Below are 12,292 nucleotides of genomic sequence, written 5' to 3'. Positions count from 1 at the left end.
TGTTGACCAGGATGGTCTCAATCTCTTGACCTCGTGATCCACCCGCCTCGGCCTCCCAAAGTGCTGGGATTACAGGCGTGAGCCACCGCGCCCGGCCTATGCTTTCGTTTTTTAGAGACGAGACCTCACTATGTTACCCAGGCTGGATATGAACTCCTGGACTCAAGCAATCCTCCCACCTCAGCCTCTCGAGTAGCTGGGACTAGTCTAGCACCACCATACTCGGCTTAATTTAATTTAATTTGAATTTGAATAGCCGCATGCTCTAGTGGCTATTGCATTAGGTGGTGCAATTTAGACTGAATGGGGAGGGCAGGAGGCAGGAAGCCAACCAGGTCCACCGCACCAGCACCCTGGACACTCATGGGGAGAGCCATGGAGCTGGAACAAGGGAGCATCCCAAGCGCCCAGCCTGGGAGATGGGCCACGAAGAAAGGGCCAGGGACGGGGCAGTGGTGAGCTGATGCCGAGGTCCCAGCTGAGAGGGGCTCCTAGAGCACTGGGTAACCATAGGAGGGAGGGATGCAGCTCTGAGGGGCAGCCTGACACCTGGGTGCAGGGGCATTAGGCAGGTGATTGGCAGAAGGAGACCTCGGGAGGGGAGGCGGGCTAAAGGCAGGCCTCAGGGCCCGATATACAGATGTACAGTTGTAACCCATGGACCTGGTCCCGTGGGCACTGAGGACAGCTATTTCCCAGACAGGTCCCTGGAACTCCCCTCCAGGTCTCCCAGGACCCAAGAGAGAGGTAGAGTGGAAAGAGAAAGAAAACAAAGCCCAGGGACCCGCCCCCCAAAACACAAGATGATCCCAGCTTTTCAATTTCAGACACTGAGTTCCTTGCAAGATTTTGTTTGAAGGAAAACTTCTATAGTAAAAAAAAGTCTGACAAGGCCTGCTGTGAAGCCATCCCTCACTCCACGAGCAGGGAGGCGGAGGCCCTGAGGAGGGGGTGACTTGGTGGAGGCCGTACCACAAGCAGAACCCAGGTCTCTCTGACTCCAGAGGTGCAGGGGCGCTGGGCTGGGCTTTTCCACCTGGGATCTTCAGCCCCTAGCCCAGGCAGGGAAGGGAGCATATGGACATCAGGGGGAAGGGGGCCGAGGGCGGCTGTCCCCCCTGGGACTAGTGGTGCCTGTGCACATTTCATAAGGGCCTGAGGGCTCTGGCTGCCTCCTACACACAAAGCCTGGAATGGAGAGGTGTAAATTGCCCCAGAAGAACAGGCCAGGCCAGAAGTGGGCAGTGGCTCCTGCCCCAAGCGTCCAGAGCAAACATTCGGTGAATGTTTGGGATTAGCCAGACGAATGACTACTGTTGGAGGCGTTTCAGGCACAGGGCTCTTTATCTCTCAGGGAGGGGTCCGCCCTCATGAAGAGAGGCCCTTTGAGGGAGGTGGTGGGAACCCGTGGGGGCTGGGCCAGGTGCAGGGAAGGTGCCCCGGGCTGTGAGGGGGTTGAGGGGATGTGAAGGCTGGAGCGCAACTGGCCTCACTTCATTCCACCCCCACAGGCACACAGGGCCTCAGACTCATAGCAGCAGGTGACGGCAGCAGGGTCCACACCCACCTGCAGCCTCAGGGCTTCTCAAAGCTTCAGGGGCAAAGTCCAGGCTGCTGCCTTCAGCCTTGCCCAAGGCAAGGGCCCCTCTCACCCCCATCGTTATCAGGAGCCCATGGGCCTGGCATTTTCAGGTCACAGGGCTCTCCAGCTCTTGTAGGTGACTAGATCAGCTGCCCAGGAAAGCTGCAGCTGCCCATCCTGCCAACCACCTGAGCCCCTCTCAGCAGCCTGAAACCATGTGAGCATCCCGGTGGCACACTGCAAGGCCAGGCTGCAATAATGTTTCCCAGAGCCCAAAGTTTCCAGAAAGGCCAAGGGGACCCAGGGCAGCCCTTCCCACGGCTGCCAATTCCAACAGGAACAGGCCACCTTGGACAGTGTGCCGTGTCGGGGTCTCCTGCAGCTTGAAGAAGGCGCAAGGTCCAAAACGTCAGGAAACCTCCAAGGTGAGGCCCAGGCTCCAAGAGGCTCCAGAGGCCCTGGCTCCTGCCTGACACCGCACACTCCTCCCCTGATCTACCCTGGAGCTGGCACTCCACATCCATCTGCCCCCTGCCCACACCATGCTGGCCCATCTCCATCCAGGCTGTCCGCCCGTCCTCCTCCCCTGAACTCCCATCCCCTCACCCACATTATTTTCCTCTAGCCGCGAATCACCCACATTATTTTCCTGTAGCCGCGATCACCCGGAACTTGCAGACAAGCAAGGGAGGGGTCCCATGTCACCTGCACTGCCTCCTTGGGGAGTTTGTTTGCTGCTGTCTGCCTGACCCTGGCCTCCAGCTAACCTGGCCTGGCCACAGACCCAGGGATGCCCAAGCCCCTGTGCCCACAGCTTCCCCTTGCCAGCCTGTAATCGTATAGGGTATTCTGAAAAATGTGTCCCCCAATGTTCATGTGTAGGAGATTTAATGCCCAGTGTAGATGTGTTGAGAGGTGTGGACTTGTGGACTTTAAGAGGTGATGAGGCCATGAGGGCTCCCCCCTCATGGGGGTATTTGTGCTGTTACTGTAGGAGTGGGCTAGTTATCGTGTTCCTGATAACATCATGGGCTCAGCCCTGCCCCTCTCCGTGGGTGGATGCTTCTGCCCTTCTGCCATGGGATGACAAAGCATGAGGGCACTCGCCAGACGCCAGCTCCTGGACCCTGGATTTCCCAGGCTCCAGATCTGTGAGATAGTTTTGCTGTTTACAAACTATCTGGTCTCAGGTATTCTATGATAGCAGCACACACGGGATTAAGAGGGGGGAAATGAGAGGACAGCACATCTGAGGCCTCCCCCAGAGCTGCCCTCTGACGGGCTGTGCTCGGTGCCTTAGCTGTTTTCTAACCTCAGGTAGACATCTGCCTCCCACTGTATTTCAGAGGAGAAAATCAACATTCAGAGAGTCAAAGTGACAAGCCCTGGCACTCCCTGTGAGTGACATGCATCTGACCCTACCCTGTGGCCCACACCACCAAGACTCCAGCTTGCACTGCAGCTGCCAGACCCCTGCCTGGGCCCCTCCCAGCCATTGCCACCTCCCTGCCCTCACCTGGCCTGTACCTGCCTCGAGGCACAGTGTCTAGTCCCCTCTGCAGCCACCTGCTCCCAACTCTGCCTGGCTTTCATGGCTGTAAAGCAGCAGCTTCCTCCCTAGAGGCTGAGCCCAGGTGTCAGTTAGGTGACCTCGGGGGAGCCGACCTTGTCCCGACAGGTGCCGGCCCCGCCCTCCATCTGGGCTGGTTTCCTGGCTCCACCTCTTCACAGTTAGGTCACCTCACCTCTCCAGCCTCAGTCTCCTCCTTTGTAAAACACGTAACCAGGCAGCAGTGAGAGGCAGCCCCACCTTCCCAGAGCCACTCCTAGATGCCAGGTGCTCGAGGAGGTAGGAGCACTGTGGTTTACAGGTGGAGAGCCTGTCAGGGCCAAGCACTCAGCAAAATGCATGTCCATCTCTTGTGAGCCTCGCCTTGCTCCCTCTTGGGATGGGAGGGTCCCCAAGAACTTCGCCCAGACTCCCAGAGGGGCTGCCGAACATTCTCAGTGGGATGAAGACAGGAAACCAAGGAACACAATACATACGGAAGAGCTCAGAAATAACCTCTCTGCATGGCAGGCCCCGAGTCTCTGACAAAGTACCAGATAGGGACAGGGCGAGGGCCAGGGAGCCTGAACCCCCTCGGCCTCCCCTGCAAGGGGCCCTAGCAGTCCACAGCCTTTTGGGAGGAGTTAGGGTCTCCCTGGGAGTGGGGGCAGAGGCTGGATTCTGCCCAGAGGAGATGGCCAGACAGCTATTGTACTGCTGGCTCCAAGCCCTTAGCAAGGCATTCATTCCCCCGTGTGGAGAATGTCCCTCTTGAGGGTGAAGACATAAATCACACCATACCCTGGACGGAGGCTGAGCCCAGAGCTTCGAGCATTCCTGCCGCTGGGGAACTTTGCACACAATGCCCCGCCTCCAATGCCTCACCCTCCAGGGACTCCTCCCTCTCCCTAGCCCTTGCCTTCCCTGGGGGGCTGCCCTCAGCCCAGCCTGCTCAGGAGTTCCCCCACGCTGTCCCCTAAGCCTGGAGAGGAATTTCCTGTTTGCTTGTCTTGCTCGTGGTGGTGGCTGACGCACAGAGAACGGCGCAATAGCAGCCAGTGGAAGAATGAGTGAATGAATGTCCTGTCGCTCTGCCCCTATGCCTCGTGTCTCTGTCAGACCGGGGTGGCAACTGCCTGGGAGGGCTGCTGAGAGGCTCCCGTGGAAAGAATAGAACCGATGACACGCGATGCCGTGTGTGTGTGTGTGTGTGTCAGGGACAGATGGACTCCCAAGGGCACAGGGGCCTTGCCATCTCTGCAGAGGAAGGCCGGCAGCGATTGATGGCCGGAGGGGTGGGGGTAGGAGTGGGGGCCAGGAGGGTGAAGGAAGGAGGAACAAAGAGGAGGTTGGAGTGGGATGGGGGCTGCTCAAACCTGTAATTATTAATTGGGCAGATGATTAATTATTAACAGAGCTTCGGTTAGAGGAAGAAACACAGCTTCCTCTAATTCATCAACAGGCCGGTGTTGCCGGCCCCTCCACAAAGGCTTAAGCCCCCGTCATTATGGGACCACTGAAGCCAGCAGAATAAATCCTCGAGACCCCTGTACCTCGGGCTTTCTGCTTCCTCCCCACCTCCTAGTGCACTCCTCCTTACAGGCCCAAATAACCTGCCCTGCTCCATCTGAACAAGAGGAGGGAGGGTTGCCAGTTCAAAGGATCCCTGCCCTGGCTTCAAAGGTCAGAATGCCCCCCACCTCCTCCACACCCAGGGTTCCTGGTGACGGGGTGCCTCGCCTCCCAGGCCATTACGTTTGGTCTGAGTGTGGGGTGGCCATCACCAGATAACAAAGGAGGCTGAGGAACAGCCAGACGGAAGGGGGCTGGGCTAAGTGCTTCTGCCTCTGCGGGAGGGCTCTCTTGGACCTTGGGCTGTCCTGGTTGCCCACCCCCAATCTCTCAGCAGTTGGCAAGGGGTGGGGGCTGCTTTGGGACCACAACTCTCTGGAGTCTACCCTCAAAATGGGGTGGATTTAAATCCTGCCCCTTCCCAACCCCGCTGGGTGGTCTTGGGCAGGTCACTGAATACCCTGGGCTTGATGCCCCTGTCAGTAATGTGAGGCCATCCAACCCCGAGGGGATTAGAAGGAATAACATCCAAAGAGCCTTGACACAGGCCAGTCCTCTGAGCTGGGTGCGGCCTCACCATGTGCCCAGCAGAGGCGCAGCAAGGCCTGCAGGCACTGTTCCCCCGATGCTCCCAGGGTGGACCTCTCTCTGCCTCCTCTGATGCCCCAGGTCCTCACTGGCTTCCCTCCTGCCTCTGCAGCAGCCAGGGGCACCGCCAATTCCCCATTAGGCCACATCTCTCTGCTCAAGCCCTCCCGTGGCCCCATCACACTAATAATAAAACCCCAACTCCTCTGCACGCCATGGGCCCTACCCATCCGACCTTCTGACGCCTGCACCTCTGCTGACTTCGCCTCCCTTGTCCCCCAGGCTCCAGCCACACTCCCACCTTCCTGTCTCCTACACTCTCCAGGTGTGGCCCCATTCCAGGGTCCTCGCACCAGCTGATTCCTCCGCCTGGAACGCCCTTCCTCAGGTCCCTGCTCACTCTGATGCCACCAGTCAAGGTGCCCCGAGCAGCTGGCTGAAGTGCTGCCCCTGCCCCCAGGGCCTCTCTCCAGGCTGTCCCTCGCAGCACTCATCCCTGCGGAGGCGATCCCCCTTCGTTGTTTATGTCTCCCCTGCCCTCACCCCGTTGGCTCGGCCACAGGAGAGCAGGGTCACCACAGGCCTTGGTCACCACTATTCTCCACCCCGCAGGACAAGGCCTGCCCCGGAGCAGGCACTGCACAGACAGCTGCTGGATGACGATGGAACAGTCCAAAGACGCAGGAGCCCGGATGAGACACGGCGAAAGACTCAGAGGGACAAGTATCCTCTGGTTTGGGGGTGCAGGCCCAGCCTGAGAGTTCCCACGCCCGACATGTGCGCTCCCTGCCCAGTGGCCTCAGAGAAAGCCCCTGCCCTGCTGAGATCAGCGCCACCCTGCCCGGCAGCCCCGGCAGTGCCAGCCCCTCCCACCCAGGCTTGCCATCCTCTGGGGACAACATACAAAGGCCCACTTCAGTGCAGAGCCTCAGCTCCATCTCCAGCCTGGCGGGCCGAGCAGGGGGAATGGAGGGGAGGGCACGCCCCACCTTTCCTCATCCTCTGGGGCCTTTTCTAGCATTGGGGACTTTGTCTCAGGTGTTGTACCCTGGGTGGCAGAGGAGGGGTTGTTGGCTGGCAGAGGCCCCCATGCACCGGGTGGCAGGTGGAGGTCCAGTCCAAGAGTCGCAGGCAGTGGGAGTGGGTGGTGCTCCCCCGGCACCCACCCGTGTGTACAAGGCAGCAGGTGGTGGGCACGCCTGCATGCTCAGGCGGCTGGGTGCCAGGTGGAGTGAGGGACAGCAAGGTGCAGACCCGGCGGGGGCAATCCAGGCTGGGCAGCAAGGAGGGCAGTGGGCATGGGCTTTGGGCCACACCAGGCCTGGCTTTCTGTCCTGAGACCCTCTGTGGTAAACAAGGTGCAACTCTCAAATGGCCGTCCCAACAACCTGAACTGGTAACTTGTAACTCAAGCCTGACACCAAGGGACTGACGCTGACAACTTCAGGATTCCCAACGCACCCCTTCTGGGCCCCTCCCCACCCATCGCCGAGCCTTGCCCATCCCACTGCCCACACTTCCCGAATCTTCCATCCCCGAGACCACTGCTCACCAGAATGGCAGCCGATTCCTCAGTAGGCCCCGGACCCAGCCCCCATGAGTCAAACAAAAGCCACATCTGACGCTGCCCCTCCCAGCTTGGAACGGCTGCCCTCAGGAGAAAGTCCAAGTCTCCCAAGGAGGCACAGAAGTTTCTGTGTAATCTCGCCCTCCAATCCCCGTTCCTGTCCCTGGAGGGTTCGGCTGAGCTGCACTCCTTCAGGTCTCCCTGACCCTGGCCTGCCCCCGAGAACCCCTCACCCCACACAAGGGCTGTGGTGTCCAACGCCCCTGAGTCCTCAGCCTCAAGCCCTGAGGCCCACACAAAAGAGGTGCTCACCCTCAGTTTGTTGAATGAATAAATGACCACCCCAAATCCACACACCCACACCATCCAGTCAATGCTTCAGGGCTCTCAGGCCTGGTCTGGGGCTCACGAAAGTGCCCACACAGTTCTAGTACTGCCTGCTTTGCCATCTTGGGCTTGTCACACCCCAGTGAGGCGGCTTAGTTACGTGAATCCTAAGGGCCCCTACCAATGGGGTGTGGTGGCGGAGGGGAGGTGCAGGAATGAGCCCCACCTTCACAGCTGGGAGGAGTTATGGGGAGACAGTGGGAAAGGAAGAGTGGCTCAGCAGTTAGGATCCTCCCCGCCAGCGCCTGAACCTTACCTTGCGGCCGTGTGTGCACCGCCTCATGCCTGGCACTGCAGGTGCACTGCTGGGCGAAGGAGTGAGCTTGAACATGGCTCTGGCACTGTGGGGACCAAGGGAGGTGACAAGGCCACACCTGCCTACAGCCTGCAGCTCCTGGGCGGCATGGTGGCAGCACTGCCCCTGGGATCTGGGGACCTGAGCCTCACGATTAGCTTCCTGCTGGGGTGGTCCCGACAGAGCAAGCACATAGCTGGCTGGGCTCTGCGCGCCCAGGGAGCCTGCCCTCGGCTGGGACACACCCTGTCTCTTCTCCTCTCCCAGTTACTCTCTGTCCAATTCTGCCTGCCCGGGGCATTCTGCCCTGGTCCATGCCAGCCCCGAGCCAGGTCAGTGTCTAGACACTAAGCCACCTGCGGGGCTATCTCTGCTTCGCGGTTTGGATTATTTCTCGGGGGGTGGTGGGTGACAGCACTGATGCTCCTACAGTGGCAGCCACATCTTCCTCCCCACAGCATCTGCATTCAATAAACATGACCCACTGAATGCGTCCCCTCATTCAACCTGTTCTCGTCCTTTCTGAATCCTGAGGGCGACAATGAAGGTCCCAAGGCAATGGGGTGCCATCTTAGTGTTAGGAGGATATTTACAGGCAGTGGTGAGCGCGAGGTGGCAGCCACCCTGCAGCAGGGAAAGGCCGTACTCCTCTGTGGCTCTTGTGTTAGGACCTGATCGTCTCCAGCAGGGACACTTTGCAGGCCCCACCTATGGTCAGGGGATACCACTCAGGGCTGTAGGCGTTGGGCCCCCTGCCCAGCACTGTGAGACCATCGCCCATCTCTTCCTACCCATCCACTACCTAACTTTCCCACCTGGTGGTGCCAGAAACAGGCACGCAAGCGCTCAAAGGCACCTCGACTTTGGGAAAAGAGAGAGACTGGAAACAGCAACAAAACCACCCCCATCACAAGGTGAGAAGGCAGCTCTAGAAGTTGCATGGCCAGGAGCTGGGTCTCAGCAAGGCCACTGACTTCCTGGTGATCCTGAGCTCCCAAATGATGCGCACTGTCTCATCTCATCCTCACAACCCACTTCACAGGTGAGGAAACTGAGGCTTGGAGAGGGGACATGCCCAAGGTCAGGCACCCAGCAGGCTGTGGGGAGGGTCCTCACCCCTGCCCGGCTCAGCAGGGCCACCTGTGTGCCCACCGCTGCTCATCAAGGCTCACGAACTCCCCACCTCCTACACCTCAGTTTCCCCACTGACCACTGAGGGTGGCGGCCTCCGAGTTCCATGTTCTGGAAGCCCCACATTCTAAGTTTGCTGCTTCAGGTTTCCTGTTCGAAGTTCCAGATTCCAGGTTTTCTGTCTGCATCTGGAGGTTCTACTTCTTTTCTTTCTTTTTCTTTTTCCTTTTTTTTTTTTTTTTTTTCGAGACTGAGTCTTGCTCTGTTGCCCAGGCCGGAGTGCAGTGGCATGATCTCAGCTCACTGTAACCTCCACCTCCTGGGTTCACGCAGCTCTCCTGCCTCAGCCTCCTGAGTAGCTGGGATTACAGGTGCCTGACATCATGCCCAGCTAATTTTTGTATTTTTAGTAGAGATAGGGTTTTGCCATGTTGCCCAGGCTGGTCTCAAACTCCTGACCCCAAGTGATCCACCCACCTCGGCCTCCCAAAGTGCTGGGATTACAGGTGTGAACCACCACACCCAGCCCGGAGATTCTACTCCTAGGTGCCGTGGCCTGTAGGTGCTGTGTTCTACCTGCCGGTCTCTGAGCTCTCCTCTCCTAGAAAGCGCTGCGTCAAGCCGGGTGCAGCACTTCTGGAGGCTGAGGCAGGCAGATCACCTGAGGTCAGGAGTTCAAGACCAGCCTGGCCAACATGACAAAACCCCATCTCTACTAAAAAAAATACAAAAATTATCTGGGCATGGTGGCAGGAGACTGTAATCCCAGCTACTTGGGAGGCTAAGGCAGGAGAATCACTTGAACCTGGGAGGCGGAGGATGCAGTGAGCCGAGATCACCATTGCACTCCAGCCAGGGCAACGGAGCAAGACTCCACCTCAAAAAAAAAAAAAAAAAAGAAAAAAGAAAAGGAAAAAGAAAAGAAAAAAGAAAAAGAAAGCTCCGCATCAGGGGTCCCATGTCCACACATCTCCTCTTTGGGACACTATATTTTGTATTCCCTTCCTGGTGCCCAGCAGCAGGGCTCCTGCCCACTCCTACCTTCTTAGCCTCATTACCCTTCGGGGCTTGGGAGCAGCGGAACCAAAGAGATGGGGCTTCCTGCACTCCCAAATCGAGAAGGCCGGGCCCAGCTTTCCCAGGCCTGGGATGCCCCCAGGGCCGCAGAGGGTTTCCCAAACACACCCCAGCCAGGCAGAAATGCTCTTCCCCACCCCACTCCCGTTTCTCCAGGGCTCTGCCCCAACGCCTACCCTTCGCCCTCTGCACCAGCTCTCACTGCAATGGCCCCACAAGACAGGTGCTTCCCAAAGGCAAAGACTTTAGGTCAGGGCCTGGCACCTGCTTGGTGGGCACTCTGTCAGGGCTTGCTGAATGAATTAACCAGGAATGGCCAAGGTACCTGTAAGACTGCACAGCCTAAGAGACACTAGTTCATATGTGATGGAGGTGTTCATACTGTGTGCATATACATGTGGCATGCACAAAACACATGCATGCAAACTGCACACGGTCATGCCCTGATGTCAGCAGAGCTGTGCCCTGACACCTGGTTTACTCACCGGTGCACAATAGGCACTTAGGGAGAAACTGCTGAAAGAATGGATGGACGGATGAGTGCTCTGTACTGGGTACAGAGTGTACTGGGTAAAGAGTCAAGAGCTTGGAGGGAACAGAAACTCACCCCACCCAGGATGGAGGCTCAGACGAGATGACAACACTGTCACAAGGCACAACTTGACCCATGTGTAGGAGGATAGTGAGACATGCACTTTGAGGCAGGGTCAGTAATGACATCGGCCACAGGGAAGACCATGCCTACTGGGCCCTGGCATGGAGGTGAAACTAGCAGCCCTGGCTCCTGCCCTCGGGGCCACCTCTGTCTAGGAGGGGCAGGAGGGCTTCCTAAGGAGGGGGTCTCTGGCAGCAGCTGGGCTGGAGGGGGCAGGCTCTCCAGGGGTGCAGAGTGCCGGTACCAGCAAAAGCCAGGAGGTAGGAAGGTGAGGGCCACATGTGGAATATGGCAATTGCCCAAGAGGCTGGAGCATGGGGGACGCGGGGGAAGAAAGATCTGGACTGGCCCCGGAGGAAGGAGGTCAGAGGTGTTTAGACAAAATTCTCAGAGCATTGCATTCCAGGAGCCCCAGGCCTGGGCTCCCATGACCCAATTTCCAGGAATAAGAGCAACACAGGCCTCCTGCCGCAGGTTTGCCTGCTCTGGGGGATGTGCCTGGTGCTAGGCAAGCCCCACCGTGAAACCCCACAGCTGGTCATTGCTCACAAGCGGTGGCCCCAGAATCAGACAAAGCAGGAGCCGGCTGTCTCCAGGGCTCCTTTTCGTCCCTCTCACTGTTAGAATACAACTTCATTTTTCTGGTTCTAAAGGTTTCTAACCCACTCTAGAACACCAGGAAAGCACAGAGAAAGAAGCAGGGCAGTGTCCCCGCCTCCCACTATCCTGGCCATGGCTGGGTCTGGCCAGACCTTCCTTGCAAGCCCTTCTCTTCCCCATGAACCTTTTGCTGGAACCAACATCAACATGGGTTTCCTGCCACCTTCGGGCAGTGCACGTTTTGCTCTATGAGGCTTTTCTTTTGAAACAAAGTTTCTCTCTTGTTGCCCATGCTGAGGCACAAAGGCACAACCTTGGCTCACTGCAACCTCTGCCTCCTGGGTTCAAGTGATTCTCCCACCTCAGCCTCCCTAGTAACTGGGATTACAGGTGCCCTCCACCACGCTCAGCTAATTTTTGTATATTTAGTAGAGAAGGGATTTCACCCTGTTGGCCAGGCTGGTCTAGAACTCCTGACCTCAGGTGGTCTACTGTCTCAGCCTCCCAAAGTGCTCCTGCTCATCTACACCCATAGCTAACCTTGTTCCTGCTGAGAAATGTTCTGGCCTGGGGACAGGGGAAGAGGGTGGGGTACAGTCTCATGTGGGCCTGGTGTCTCCTCCTCACACCACACAGGGGACCCTCAGCTCTCTGAGGCACTCTGGGCAAGTTTCCCAGGGCCCCAGACCTTAAGGTTCCCTCTGCAAAATGGGTGGGTTTGGCTGGCCACGTGTCCTCTCTTGGCTGATCCCCTGGGCTCAGCTGTAGCCCTCAGAAGGTTTTCCGACCCTGGGAAATGGGCACATGTGAAAAATAGAGCCATACCTTCCAACCCACTGTGGGCATTCAATGAAACCGTGTGTGTAAGATGCTTTGTTAATTGTAGAGCACCACACAGACTCATTGGGTCCCTCACCCATCGGGCAGGCTCTGTACCGCAGACACTAGACACGAGCAAACCACCTCCCTGTCTAGCACTCAATTTCCATACAGTGAAATGAGGATTATTTTGGCACCCTGGCCCATGGTTCTTGAGATATGAAAATTAAATCATGCAAGAAAACTCCAGCACCTCTTTCCCGTTCATGCCACAAATATGAGTTAGAAATGTAACATGCAGGCCGGGCGCGGTGGCTCACGCCTGTAATCCCAGCACTTTGGGAGGCCGAGGTGGGTGGATCATGAGGTCAAGAGATCGAGACCATCCTGGTCAACATGGTGAAACCCCGTCTCTACTAAAACTACAAAAAAATTAGCTGGGCATGGTGGTGCGTGCCTGTAATCCCAGC

General features: G+C 57.7%; 1 protein-coding gene across 4 annotated transcripts in view; it reads right to left on the bottom strand.

Annotated features, from left to right (window-relative positions):
* Positions 1–12,292, bottom strand: part of MGAT3 (beta-1,4-mannosyl-glycoprotein 4-beta-N-acetylglucosaminyltransferase) — a 38,196-nt gene that overhangs the window by 16,283 nt on the left and 9,621 nt on the right. Inside the window, exon 1 of one of the 4 annotated variants that reach the window (XM_032267197.1) lies at positions 6,844–8,895. The exons of 2 other annotated variants lie outside the window; for them this stretch is intronic. The gene's annotated coding sequence lies outside the window, so the exon portion shown is untranslated. Of the gene's footprint in view, positions 1–3,109; positions 4,340–6,843; positions 8,896–12,292 lie in introns of those variants that run through there. One more of the 4 variants, XM_032267195.1, reaches the window with a different exon arrangement.

The sequence above is a fragment of the Sapajus apella genome, unplaced genomic scaffold (assembly GCF_009761245.1).
Source record: "Sapajus apella isolate SASKATOON/1434 unplaced genomic scaffold, GSC_monkey_1.0 scaffold166, whole genome shotgun sequence".
NCBI classification, from domain to species: domain Eukaryota; kingdom Metazoa; phylum Chordata; class Mammalia; order Primates; family Cebidae; genus Sapajus; species Sapajus apella.
The sequence above is the reverse complement of the archived record's forward strand: the minus strand, read 5'-3'. Positions and strand labels throughout refer to the sequence as shown.